The sequence below is a fragment of the Chrysochloris asiatica genome, unplaced genomic scaffold (genome assembly GCF_000296735.1).
Source record: "Chrysochloris asiatica unplaced genomic scaffold, ChrAsi1.0 scaffold00189, whole genome shotgun sequence".
NCBI classification, from domain to species: Eukaryota; Metazoa; Chordata; class Mammalia; order Afrosoricida; family Chrysochloridae; genus Chrysochloris; species Chrysochloris asiatica.
Genome location: NW_006408707.1, coordinates 630877 through 642091, shown reverse-complemented (window position 1 = coordinate 642091; position 11215 = coordinate 630877). Strand labels below are relative to the sequence as shown.

The 11215-nt window shown below is 38.1% G+C and overlaps 1 protein-coding gene across 1 annotated transcript in view; it reads left to right on the top strand.

Moving 5' to 3' along the window:
• LOC102835261 (tyrosine-protein kinase Fer-like) overlaps positions 1-11215 on the top strand; it is a 579105-nt gene that overhangs the window by 29456 nt on the left and 538434 nt on the right. Inside the window, exon 2 of the mRNA XM_006872259.1 lies at positions 2490-2632. The gene's annotated coding sequence lies outside the window, so the exon portion shown is untranslated. The remainder of the gene's footprint in view (positions 1-2489; positions 2633-11215) is intronic.

Here is an 11215-nt window from a genome sequence, read left to right as displayed (position 1 = left end):
TTTTACAGTAGTGGTCCTATGCAGTATTTCTCCTTTTGTGACTGACTAATTTCACTCAACATAATGTCCTCAAGGTTCATCCATACTATGTGGTGGCTTGTAGCTTCCTTGTTATTCTTAAAGGTATCATAATATTCCATTGTGTGTATGTACCACAGTTTGTTTATCCACTCTTCAGTTGATGGGCACTTAGACTGTCTCCATTTTTTTACTATTGTAAATAGTGCTGCTGTGAACATTGGTGTGCATATATCTTCTAAGGTTGTGGCTCGTTTTTCTTTTGGGTAAATACCAATTAGAGGAATTGCTGGATCAAAAGGTATTTCCATCCTTCTTAGGAAGTGCCATATTGCTTTCCAGAGAGGTTGGACCCCCCTCTCTGCAATCCCACCAGCAATGCAGGAGTGTCCCAGTGTCTCCACATCCCCGCCAATATTTATTGTCCTCTACTTTTTTGATCTTTGCTGTTATTGTTGATGTGAGATGATATCTCATTGTTGTTTTGATTTGCATCTCTCTAATGGCTAGTGATCGTGAGCATTTCTTCATATGTTTGTTGGCTGCCCGGATCTCCTCCTTGGTGAAGTGTCTGTTCATGTCCTGTGCCCATTTTTTAATTGGGTTATTTGTCTTTTTCTTGTAGAGGTGTTGTAGTTTCCTATTGAGTGCCTTGTCTTGATGTGTCATTGCAAAAGATTTTTTCCCATTCTGTGGGTTCCCTTTTTACTCTTCTGGTGAAGTCTTTTGATGCACATAAATTTTTAATTTTTGGTATGTCTCACTCATCTATTTTGTCTACTTTTGTTTCTATAGTTTTCAAAATCTTTGGTACTCTGTGTATTCCCTGAACTAGTGCCCTCACATTTGTCCATATTTTTTCATTGATGGCTTATTATAACAATTCTTGACATAACCATATTTATAGTATAATGTACAAAGCAGAGGAAGCTGTAACTCACCTTAGAATATCTCTCATTCAGTAAACATTAATTTGGTGTGGTGTAAATGGTTACCTGCTTTACTTCCAATAGAAAGGTGCTTTGGAACACAGGCCTGGCAGTCTGCTCCCATGTGGTCACAGCTTTGCAAACTGTACTCAGAAATTTGTACTCTAGATACATGGGGTGCCGTGAGTAGGAATCGACTCATTGGCTACTAACAACAGTGCTCCAGATGTTGTGCAGAATGTTGGCGATATTCATATAAAATCCCTTTCTTCAATCATGTTTAATGGAAGAAGAGGGATGTAATGATTCTAATTTTGGGAATTTACTAGACTTGCCATATCTAGAAGGAACCAAAACAATTTCTCTGGAGTAAATAAGGAATCTTTTGGAAATGGATAAAAAAGCTTAAAAGTATATGACTTGGAGAGCATACTGTATTTGATCAATTTCATAGCCAGAAAGAAAGGAGCATTCTTATTGGTAGCATCTATGAAATGTCACATATACTGGTGGTGCAATGGGTTATGAGTTGGGCAGCTCATCACAAGGTCAGCATTCTAATCCACCAGCTGCTCCATGGGAGATATATGAGGTTTTCTGCTCCCATAAAGATTTACAGTTATGGAAACCCTCTGCAAGGTCGTTGTGAGTCTGAACTGAATCAACAGCACATAGCTGCCACCACCACCACCACTACTACCGCCATGAAATATCATCTTTATCATGTAAAAGTTAAGGAAGTAGGGGAAGCAAAATTGGAAAACAAAAAAGTAGAGCTTGAGAAAAGAGTTAGTTATATATGGTATAAACTACGTATACTGACGTTATTGTTGTTAAATGCCGTCGAGTTGGTTCCGCCCCATAGTGACCCTGTATAGGATTTCTGAGGAGTGACTGATCAGCTTGAACCGCCGACCTTGCGGTTCAAACCAACTTTGAAGGCTAGCATATTAACCCACAGCGCCACACTGGTGGGAAAGAAAGCCAGTGGCCAAGAAACAGCTTAGAAGAGTGGAGAAAAGCCACTGCCAGGGTCAAACGTTGGTGTATAAACCCTGTTAGATAGAACATAGAAGCTATGCAGTATGTGCTTGCCAGGAGAATGCTTTACAAATCTTTCCCAGTCTTTCAAAAAGATTTTCTCACATAGTTAATTACTCCTTTAGACTGTAATGCTATTTTAACAAGTGTAGTCACTTGCTTCTTCTGTTATACTTAAACTTGAAGGTGGCTTCTTGCTGTGGAAATGGAGAAAAACATGAATTTCCTCTTCAGAAATTAAGATAACAGCAAATACTTGATACAGAGAGAAGAGCAAATACTTGATACAGAGTGAAAGTTATGAGAAGAAAGGGGAGAGAGTAATTAGGTGAAATGCAAATAAGTTAGGTAATGTGTATGTGGCCTTCTCATTCTTAATTTGGTGAATGTGATAAACTGTCCCTGTGAATTTCTAATAATAGTCTACTACATTTCATGTATACATTTTTACTTTTTCCCTGTACTAAAAACAGGTCTAACTCCTTGAATTTATTTTTGCAGCTCATGTTTTCTGGCTAGACCTGTGACCATTTCCTGTGAGACTTCACTGCACGTTTTCTCGTCTTCCTCATCCCTAATGTGTAATATCACAACATGGATCTGCTACTTTAGCTAAATTATGACCAGCAATGAATATAAGCAAGGTAGGATTATGTTACTCTTTTTAGTAAATTATTAAAGTTTTTAATTTTAATTTCAAATTTGATCTTTGAAACTGTGGAATAGTGTTTACTTGTGTTGATTTTGTGGTATTTTTTATGTTAGATTATCTCCATTTTATCAGGCTACTATAATTTTTTATTTACATTATTTACTTTTTACTTGTCATTTATCCTTCTGAATTTTGTCTTATTTGTGATGTGAATTTTTAAACTAACACTTAATAATCAGCAGAATCCCAATCTGTATTTCTCTTCCCCAACCTGTGTGTCCACCAGCCCTATAATTTCAACTGCCTACACTATAGATTAATGTGCTAGACTGAAAAGCCATTTCATCTGCAAGGTTGACGGTTCAAGCTCACCAGCTGCTCCTCAGAAACTCTATACAGGGTCACTATGGGTCAGAACCGACTCGATGGCACATAATAACAATAACCTCCAAACTAAAAATCTCATTTTTTCTTTCTCAAATATTTGTTTCATCTTCTGGTTTCCATATTTCTGTTACTAGCATTATTATTTCTATTGTTGAATTTCTTACTGTATAGTTTTGGTGGTGCTTATGTGTCCTGTAGTTGATTCCAACTCATAATGATCCTGTATGGGGTTTCTGAGACTGTAAATCTTTATGAAAGCAGAAAGCCTCATCTTTCTCCTACAGGGTGGCTGTTAGGTTTGGACTGGAGACTTTGTGGTTAGCAGCCCGACTCGTAATCCATTACACTAGCAGAGTTCCTTCTATATTGAATAATTTTTTTTTTTTTGGCTAAGTGTTGTTGAAGGAGCTCTGGTAGCATAATGATTACGAGTCAACAGTTCGAAGCTACCAGCTGTTCCATGGGAGAAAGATGAGGCTTTCTGCTCCCATAAAGACTTACAGCCTCAGAAACCCTGTACAGGGTTGCTATGAGTCAGAAGCAACTCCACAACACACTACCACCAAATGTTGTTGAGTTGGTTTCGACTCACAGAGACTCTGTATAGCGTTTCCAAGGATCGACTGGTGGGTTTGCACCACTGACCTTACGGTTAGCAGTCCAGTGCTTATCCTATAGTGCCGTACCAGGACTCCATATTGCATAGTGGTGGTGATTATGTACTGTGGAGTCAGTTTTTACTCATAGAAGCCCTGCATAGGGTTTTGGAGGCTATAAATCTTTATGGACGCAGAAAAGTCTCATCTTTCTCCCATGGTACCATTGGTAGTTTCGAACTGCTCACCTTGAGGTTAGCAGCCCAACTTGTAACCACTATACTACCAGTGCTCCTTATATTTTATTGTTGTTATTGTTAAGTGCCTTCAAGTTGATTCTGATCCATAACAACCCTGTATAGGGTTTCTGAGGAGTAGCTGGTGAGCCTGAACTGCAGACCTTACAGCTCAAACTGACCTTGAAGTCCATCACATTAACCCATGGCACCACACCAGGACTCCTTATATTGTATAATACAATGTAATTATATATTCTTTGCTATTCATTCATTTATTTAATGTACACCTCATAGTATAGGGGATTAAAAACTGTACTGCTAACTACAAGGTCAGAAGTTTGAACTTGGTGGAAGAAAGATGAGACTTTCTGTTTCCATAAAGATTTACAGCCTTGGAAACCCTATACAAGATCGTTATGAGCAGGAACTGACTAGATGGCACACAACTACCACTGTCTCCACCAGTGGGCTTCTAGGAGTCCTGGTAACAGTGAGTTATACCTTGAATTGCTAGTCACAAGGTCAGCAGTTAGAATCCACCAGAGCTTTATGGGAGAAAGATGAGGCTTTTTTGTCTTGTAAAGGTTGGCAATCTTGGGAACCTTATACAGGGTCGCTGTGTGTAGGAACCAGCTTGACAGCACTTGGCAGTAACAACAACAAATGGAACTTCTACACGTATTAGCCACTGTGCTGTCTTCTGAGGATAGAGTGATGAGTAAGCTGGATGTCCTTTATAGCTTATATTTTAGCAGAGATGATTGAAATATGAACTGATAAAATAATTGTGGAGTGTGGTAAGTGGTTTTGAAAGAAACTAAAAAGCATGTCATTTAGAAATGAAGTGGTAGAGGTTACTTAGATAAGATGGTCAGAAAAGGATCCTCAGAAGAGTTGCTATTTAAAAAAGTGTGTATTGTGTGTTATATGTATGGGGTGTGTGTTTGGTGGAGGAAGCATTCCCAGTCGAAGGAATAGTGAGTACAGAGACACTGATGGAAGAAAGGCAAATTCGAGGAACAGAAAAAGAAAACAAAACTTAGTGAGAGGGGCAGAGAAAGAGTTTATTGAAACAGGTAGGGGACCAAATCATGCGGGGCTTTTGACAAATTTTACAAGTTTGTATTTTAGTCATAATGACTGTGAGGAGTGGGAGTCCTGGTGTGGTGTTATTGGTTAATGCACTGGACTGCAAAGTTCGCTTGGACCGCAAGGCTGGTGGTTCAAGCTCACCGTCTGCTCCTTGGAAACCCTATACAGGGTCGCTATGGGTCAGAACCCGACTCCACGGCACTTAGCAACAACAGATATGAGGAGTGAACTGGTTGAGGCAGATGTGAAAACTGGCAGTTTTACCAGGGGAGAGGGGATGGTGGTGGTCTGAACTAAAAGTGCTAGCAACAAGAATTTTATTTTATTTTATTTTTTCCAATCAGAATTCTGTCTTGTCGATAGAACATACTTAAGGATGTCTCTAAGATTTCTAGATTTAGAGAAACCAGGTGGGTGCCAGTATCAGAAAACTGTCCTCATGATCTGAAGGATTGCTTATTTGACCAGAATAAAAGATAGCTCTATAAGTAACATTCATGTTAAAAATATAAACAGCTGGCAAATTTTTGTTGTGTTCTGGTTAATTTTTATTTTGCATTATTTTCCATGAAATTTTGTATGACTTTTAATTAATTAGCAATTTACTTTCATATGACTGCAGAATCTTCCTGAAAATGAAATAAATTGCTCTGTTTTTTTTTTTGCAACGTTTTAAGCTTCTTGTTTCTTGTGAGTGCTCATGAACTTTTTTTTATATTCGAATTTAAAAAATATTATGGTTAAAAAATACATGTAACATAAATTTTTGCCATTTTACCCATTTTTAAGTGTACAGTTCAGTGGCATTAATTACATTCACAATGTTCTACAATCACCACCACTATCTAATTCCAAAAGCTTTTCATTACCACAAACAGAAACTTTGTTGTTGTTTTTAAGTGTCATCAGTCGGTTCAACTCATAGCAACCGTGTGTAAGGTTTCTAAGGAGTGGCTGGTGGGTTTGAACTGCTGATCTAATGATTAGCAGTCCAGTGCTTATCCTATAGCACCAACAGAAACTTAGTGCCCATTAAGTAATAACTTCCTATTCCTCCCTGGACTAGCTCTTTGTAATCTCGAATCTGCTTATTTTAGGCATTGTGGTGCTGTTGTATTTTCAGTAATTAGGTGAATGTGTGTTGGTGTATTCCTGAGCTCTCTGATTGCCTCCTGGTAGATGGGTTCAGGAGATGGGCTTCTCTTTTCACTTCTCTTACTATTAAACTCAAGGAGCTCTGGTCGCATACTGGTTATGAATCGAGCTGCGAACCTCAGAACCTCAAGGTCAGTAGCTCGAAACTACCAGCTGTTCCATGGGAGAAAGATGGCGTTCTGCTCCCGTAAAGATTTATAGTCTCGGAAACCCTGTACAGGGTTGCTCTGAGTCGGAACTGACTCCACGGCACATAACAACAACAAAAAACAAGCTGGACACCAAACTCCAAAATCGCTAAAAACAAACCATTGCAAAATATGAGTAAGACTTTAGTGCCCCTTTTTTTGGCTTGTTGTCTTCAAAGCTGCCTGAGAAATTTCAAGATGTTGCTGTTGCACCTTATGTAACTCAAGGCTTTGTTTTTGGCCTTTATTTTGCTTTCTTGCCCTTCTTACTGTCCCTCAAGCTTTTTCAAGTGTTTCTCCTAGTGAGACACAGCTCAGGACTGGCCAGGTCTGTTTTGGAAGACTTTCCTGTTTTAAGCTGTTCCTGTTGACTTTTACCCCTTCAATTCTGTGCCCAGCTATCCTTGCTGTGCAGATCCATACATGTTCATAGTAGAACCTTGGGGTGTGTGTGTGTCCATTCGTGCAAGCACCCCCTCGGGTTCCTAGAGTGGAGGTGGGCAGACAGAGGAAAATAGAAGAATGAAAAAGATGTTTGCACCTTTATCTCTGGTGATCAGTCAGCCCTCTGCGATGGTAGTGTTCTCTTGACCTTGTATCTGGTCCTTTCCATTCAAAAAGGCTGCACCAGGACTTGCTGGCTGCCACAAATCAGAAAATACCTCCTTTCTGGCCTCTGCTCCAAACCCACTCATGGTAAGCCTTTGATCCTCCTAAATTTCCCTTTATATGAAGTTCAGAGTTCTGGAACTGTTCTTTGAACCTGTTTGTCTGGTATTTCATGTTATTATTGATAGAGATCTGCACAGCCTTTCTCCCTAATCCACCATCAAGTCCCACCTATTTGTCTGTTCTGGATATTTTAGGTAAGGAGATGATACGATATTTGTCCTTTGGGCCTGACTTACTTCATTTAAATACTGTTTTCTAGGTTCATTCATGTTGTAGCATTTCTTAATTTATTTTAATTGTATCAGAACATCATTTCTCTGTATAATTGAGCAATACTCAATGTATGTATGTACCACATTTTGTTTATCCATTCGCATGTTGAGTAACATACAGGTTGTTTCCATCTTTTGACTGTTGTGAGTAGTGCTACAATGAACATTGGTGTATGTAGTTTGTGTCTCTACCTGCTTTCAATGTTTTTGAATAAAAGACATTATTCTTTTAACATTTTTCAGCTAGTTTTATGTCTTCTCAAACTGTTAACTACAATTCTATCAAGTGATTTTATTGTTATTTTGTTTTGGAAATTCTTTGATGCATACCAAAGATGCATATTATGTTAAGTTCAGTTGACAGCATACAGTTTGTCTAAAATTCTAGGAGGATCATTTGTTATCCTTTTGTTTTTGTGGCTTCATCAGAGCATATTTATATTCATCCACTTAGAATTGACATTTTAAGTACCAATTGAAATAGAATAGATATTAAACATTCTAACTGTATTACATGTTTCTTCTAAGCTAATTAATAGCCCTGTTTTTCTTTTGATGTTTTCCTCTGAAAACATTTTAAGATTTTTTTTTTTTTCAAAAGAGAAAAGTTAATACTTATTATTTGTATCCTATGTGTCTGGCATTGAACTAGTTGCTTTTTAATACTTTATATTATTCTCTCAATAATCATTTGTGTCTTTTTCATTTCCATATACTTACCGTTTGAGTTTCAGAGCAGTTGTTAATAAGTGCTGTGCGTCGGTTCCAACCCTGAGCAATGCTATATAGGGTTTCCGAGGAGCAGCTGGTGAGCTTGAACTGCTGACCTTGCTGATCTAACTGACTTTGCAATTCAGAGTATGAATCCACAGCACCACATCAGGACTTCAGAGCAATTAATTAACATTTAAGTTGTTTCCCTTGTGACTGTTGTGATTAATATTATTTTGAATGTTTGTTTACTAGTTTTTGTTTGAGTAACTGTTTCAGTTCGTCTAAATATATACTTAGGAGTGGAATTGCTGGGTCAAACAGAGTCTTGGTATAGTTTTGTAGTCCAAGCACTGGGTTGCTAACCTCAAGGTTGGCAGTTAAAACCTATCAGCCACTTCTTGGAAACCCTATACAGGAGCCTTATGAGTTGGAACCAACTTGAAAACAACATGGTAGATCTAAAGGTGCCCGAGTGTTGTTGTATAATAATAAGCACTGCATTGCTAGCTTCAAGGTCAGCAGTTCAAACCCACCAGCCTCTTTTTGGGAGAACTATGAGGCTTTCTGTTCCCAGAAAGATTTACAACCTTGAAAAACCAATATAGGAGTGCTGTGAGTCAGACTAGATTTGATGGTAGTGAGTTCGGTTTTACTTTGTGGTACACCTTTGTTTAATTTTTAGAAACCACAAACTGGCTTAGCCATCAACAGTGTGCAAGGGTTCTAATTTTTCTGTATCCTTGTTAATATTTGTTTACTTCCTTCCTTGTTTTTCTCCCTTTTTCATTCTTATTTCCTTTCCCTTCTTCTTCTTTCTTTTTTTAATATTATGGCCATTCTAGTTGTTGTGAAATCATATCTTATTATGTCTTTGATTTACATTTCCCTAATGACAAGCGAGGAGGCCTGGTGGTGTGCTGATTAAAGTACTCAAACTCACTAGTTGCTTTACAGGAGAAAGATGCAGCAGTGTGGTTCTGTAAAGATTTACAGTCTTGGAAATCCTACAGAACAGTTCTGCTCTGTCCTATATGGGAGCTATGAGTAGGACTCTGTGGCAGTGGGTTCATAGGCTTGTTGGCCATTTCATGTTTTATTTAAAGAAATGGCTGTTCATATTCCTTGTCCATTTTTGAATTGGTTTCTTTGTCTTTTTATTGTTGGCTTGCATGCAAGTTCTTTATGTATTCTCAGCACTAGCCCCTCCTTATCAGATAGATGATTTGCAAACATTTTCTCCCATTATATGGTTTGTTGTTTCAAACTTTTCATACGGCCCTTTGATGTATAGAAGATTTTCATGAAGTCTGTTATATGTTGAGGGCTTTTGGTGTGATGCTGTAGGATAAGCCCTGGACGGTAAACCAAAAGTTTGGCAATTCAAACCCACCAGCTGCTCTTCAGAAACCCTGTATAGAGTCGTTATGAGTCAGAGTCAACTCAATGGCACTTAACAAGAACAACAACAGTGCTTTATTTTTTGATACTTGTGCTTTTATTGCCATATCTAAGAATCCATTGTTAGGTCCAAGATAATGATGATGTATAGTTTTAGCTCTTACACTTAGTTCTATGGTATATTTTGAGTTAATTTCTATATGTGATGTGAAGTGGGAGTCCAACTGTATTCTTTTGTGTATGATATCCAGTCATCCCAATATTGTTTGTTGAATAGATTATTTTGTTCTCATTGGGTGGTTTTGGAACACTTCTCAAAAATCTACTAACCATGGATGTGTGGATTTATTTTTGGACTTTCAATTCTATTCCATTGATCCAAATCAATGTTTGTACTTATGCTAAGGATAGCTTTGTAGTAAGTACTGACATTGGGAAGTGCCAGTGTTATGGACTGAACTGTTGTTGTTGTTTTTGTTAAGTGCAGTCAAGTCGATTCTGACCCATAGTGACCCTGTATAGGGTTTTCAAGGAGCAGCTGGTGAACTTGAACCACTGGCTTTGCAGTTCAAATGACTTTGCAGTCTGATGCATTAGCCCACAGCGCCACACCAGGACTCCATGGATTGAACTGCATCCCACTAAAATATGCATTGTAAATCCTAACCTCTATGCCTGTGGTTAAAATCCTGTTTTTGAATGAGGCAAGATTGTTATAGGATATCCTGTGAGTCAATCTCTTGAGATATAATAGAGATTAAGTAAGTATATAAGCAGAGATGGGAGAAGATTGATACCAAGCCACATGGAGATCTCCAAGGAACTAGGAAACAAACTGAAGACACAAGACTGTTTCTTCAATGCCGACAGAGAGAGAAAAAGTCTTCTAGATCTGGCACCCCAAATTCTCACTTTCAGCCTTCTAAATTGCAAGAAAATAAATTTTATTAAAGCCATCCACTTGTGTTATTTCTGTTATACTAGCATTAGATAACTAACTGAATTTGATAACAGGAATGGGATGCTCCTCTAACAGACACCTAAATGTGGAAATGGTTTTGTAATTGTGTAATGGGCGGGGTTAAGAAAAATTTTAAGGTACTTAATAGTGAAAGATCTTGAAAACCTTATGAATAGCAATGAAACATTTTCTGACACAGTGCTAGAACGTAAGCCCCTCAGATTGAAGGCACTCAAAATATGAAGAAAGAGCTGCCCTCTCAAAGTAGAGTCAATCTTAATGATGTGGACGGAGCAAAGCTTTTGAGACCTTCATTTGCTGATGGAACATGACTCAAAATGAGAAGAAATAGCTGCAAGTATCTGTTGATAGTTGGAATGTAAAATGTAGAAAATATAGGAAAATTGAAAGTCATTGAAAACTAAATGGGATGCGTAGATACCAATATCCTAGTTATAAATGGGAGTCCTAGTGTGGTTCTGTGGGATAATGCACTGGACTGCAAGGCTTGTTTGAATCGCAAAGTCTTTAGTTCAAATTTAGCAACCATTCCTTAGAAACCTTCTACTGTGTTGCTATGAGTTGGTACTGACTTGATGATGCTTAACAACAACAACAACAACAACAACAACAACAGACATTAGTGGCATCCTGGCATAGTGCTGTTGAATAAGCACTAGAATACTTACCACAAGGTTGGTGGTTCAAACCCAAGACTTGCTCATTGGAAACCCTGGACAGAGTTGCTATGATTTGGAACTGACTCGATGGCACTTAACAACAGCAACAACAGGCATTAATGAGCTGAAATGGACAGGGATTGGCCATTTTGATTCCAACAGTTAGAATCAATTAGATGGCAATAAGTTTTTGTGGTGTAGTGGTTATGAATCTGGTGCTA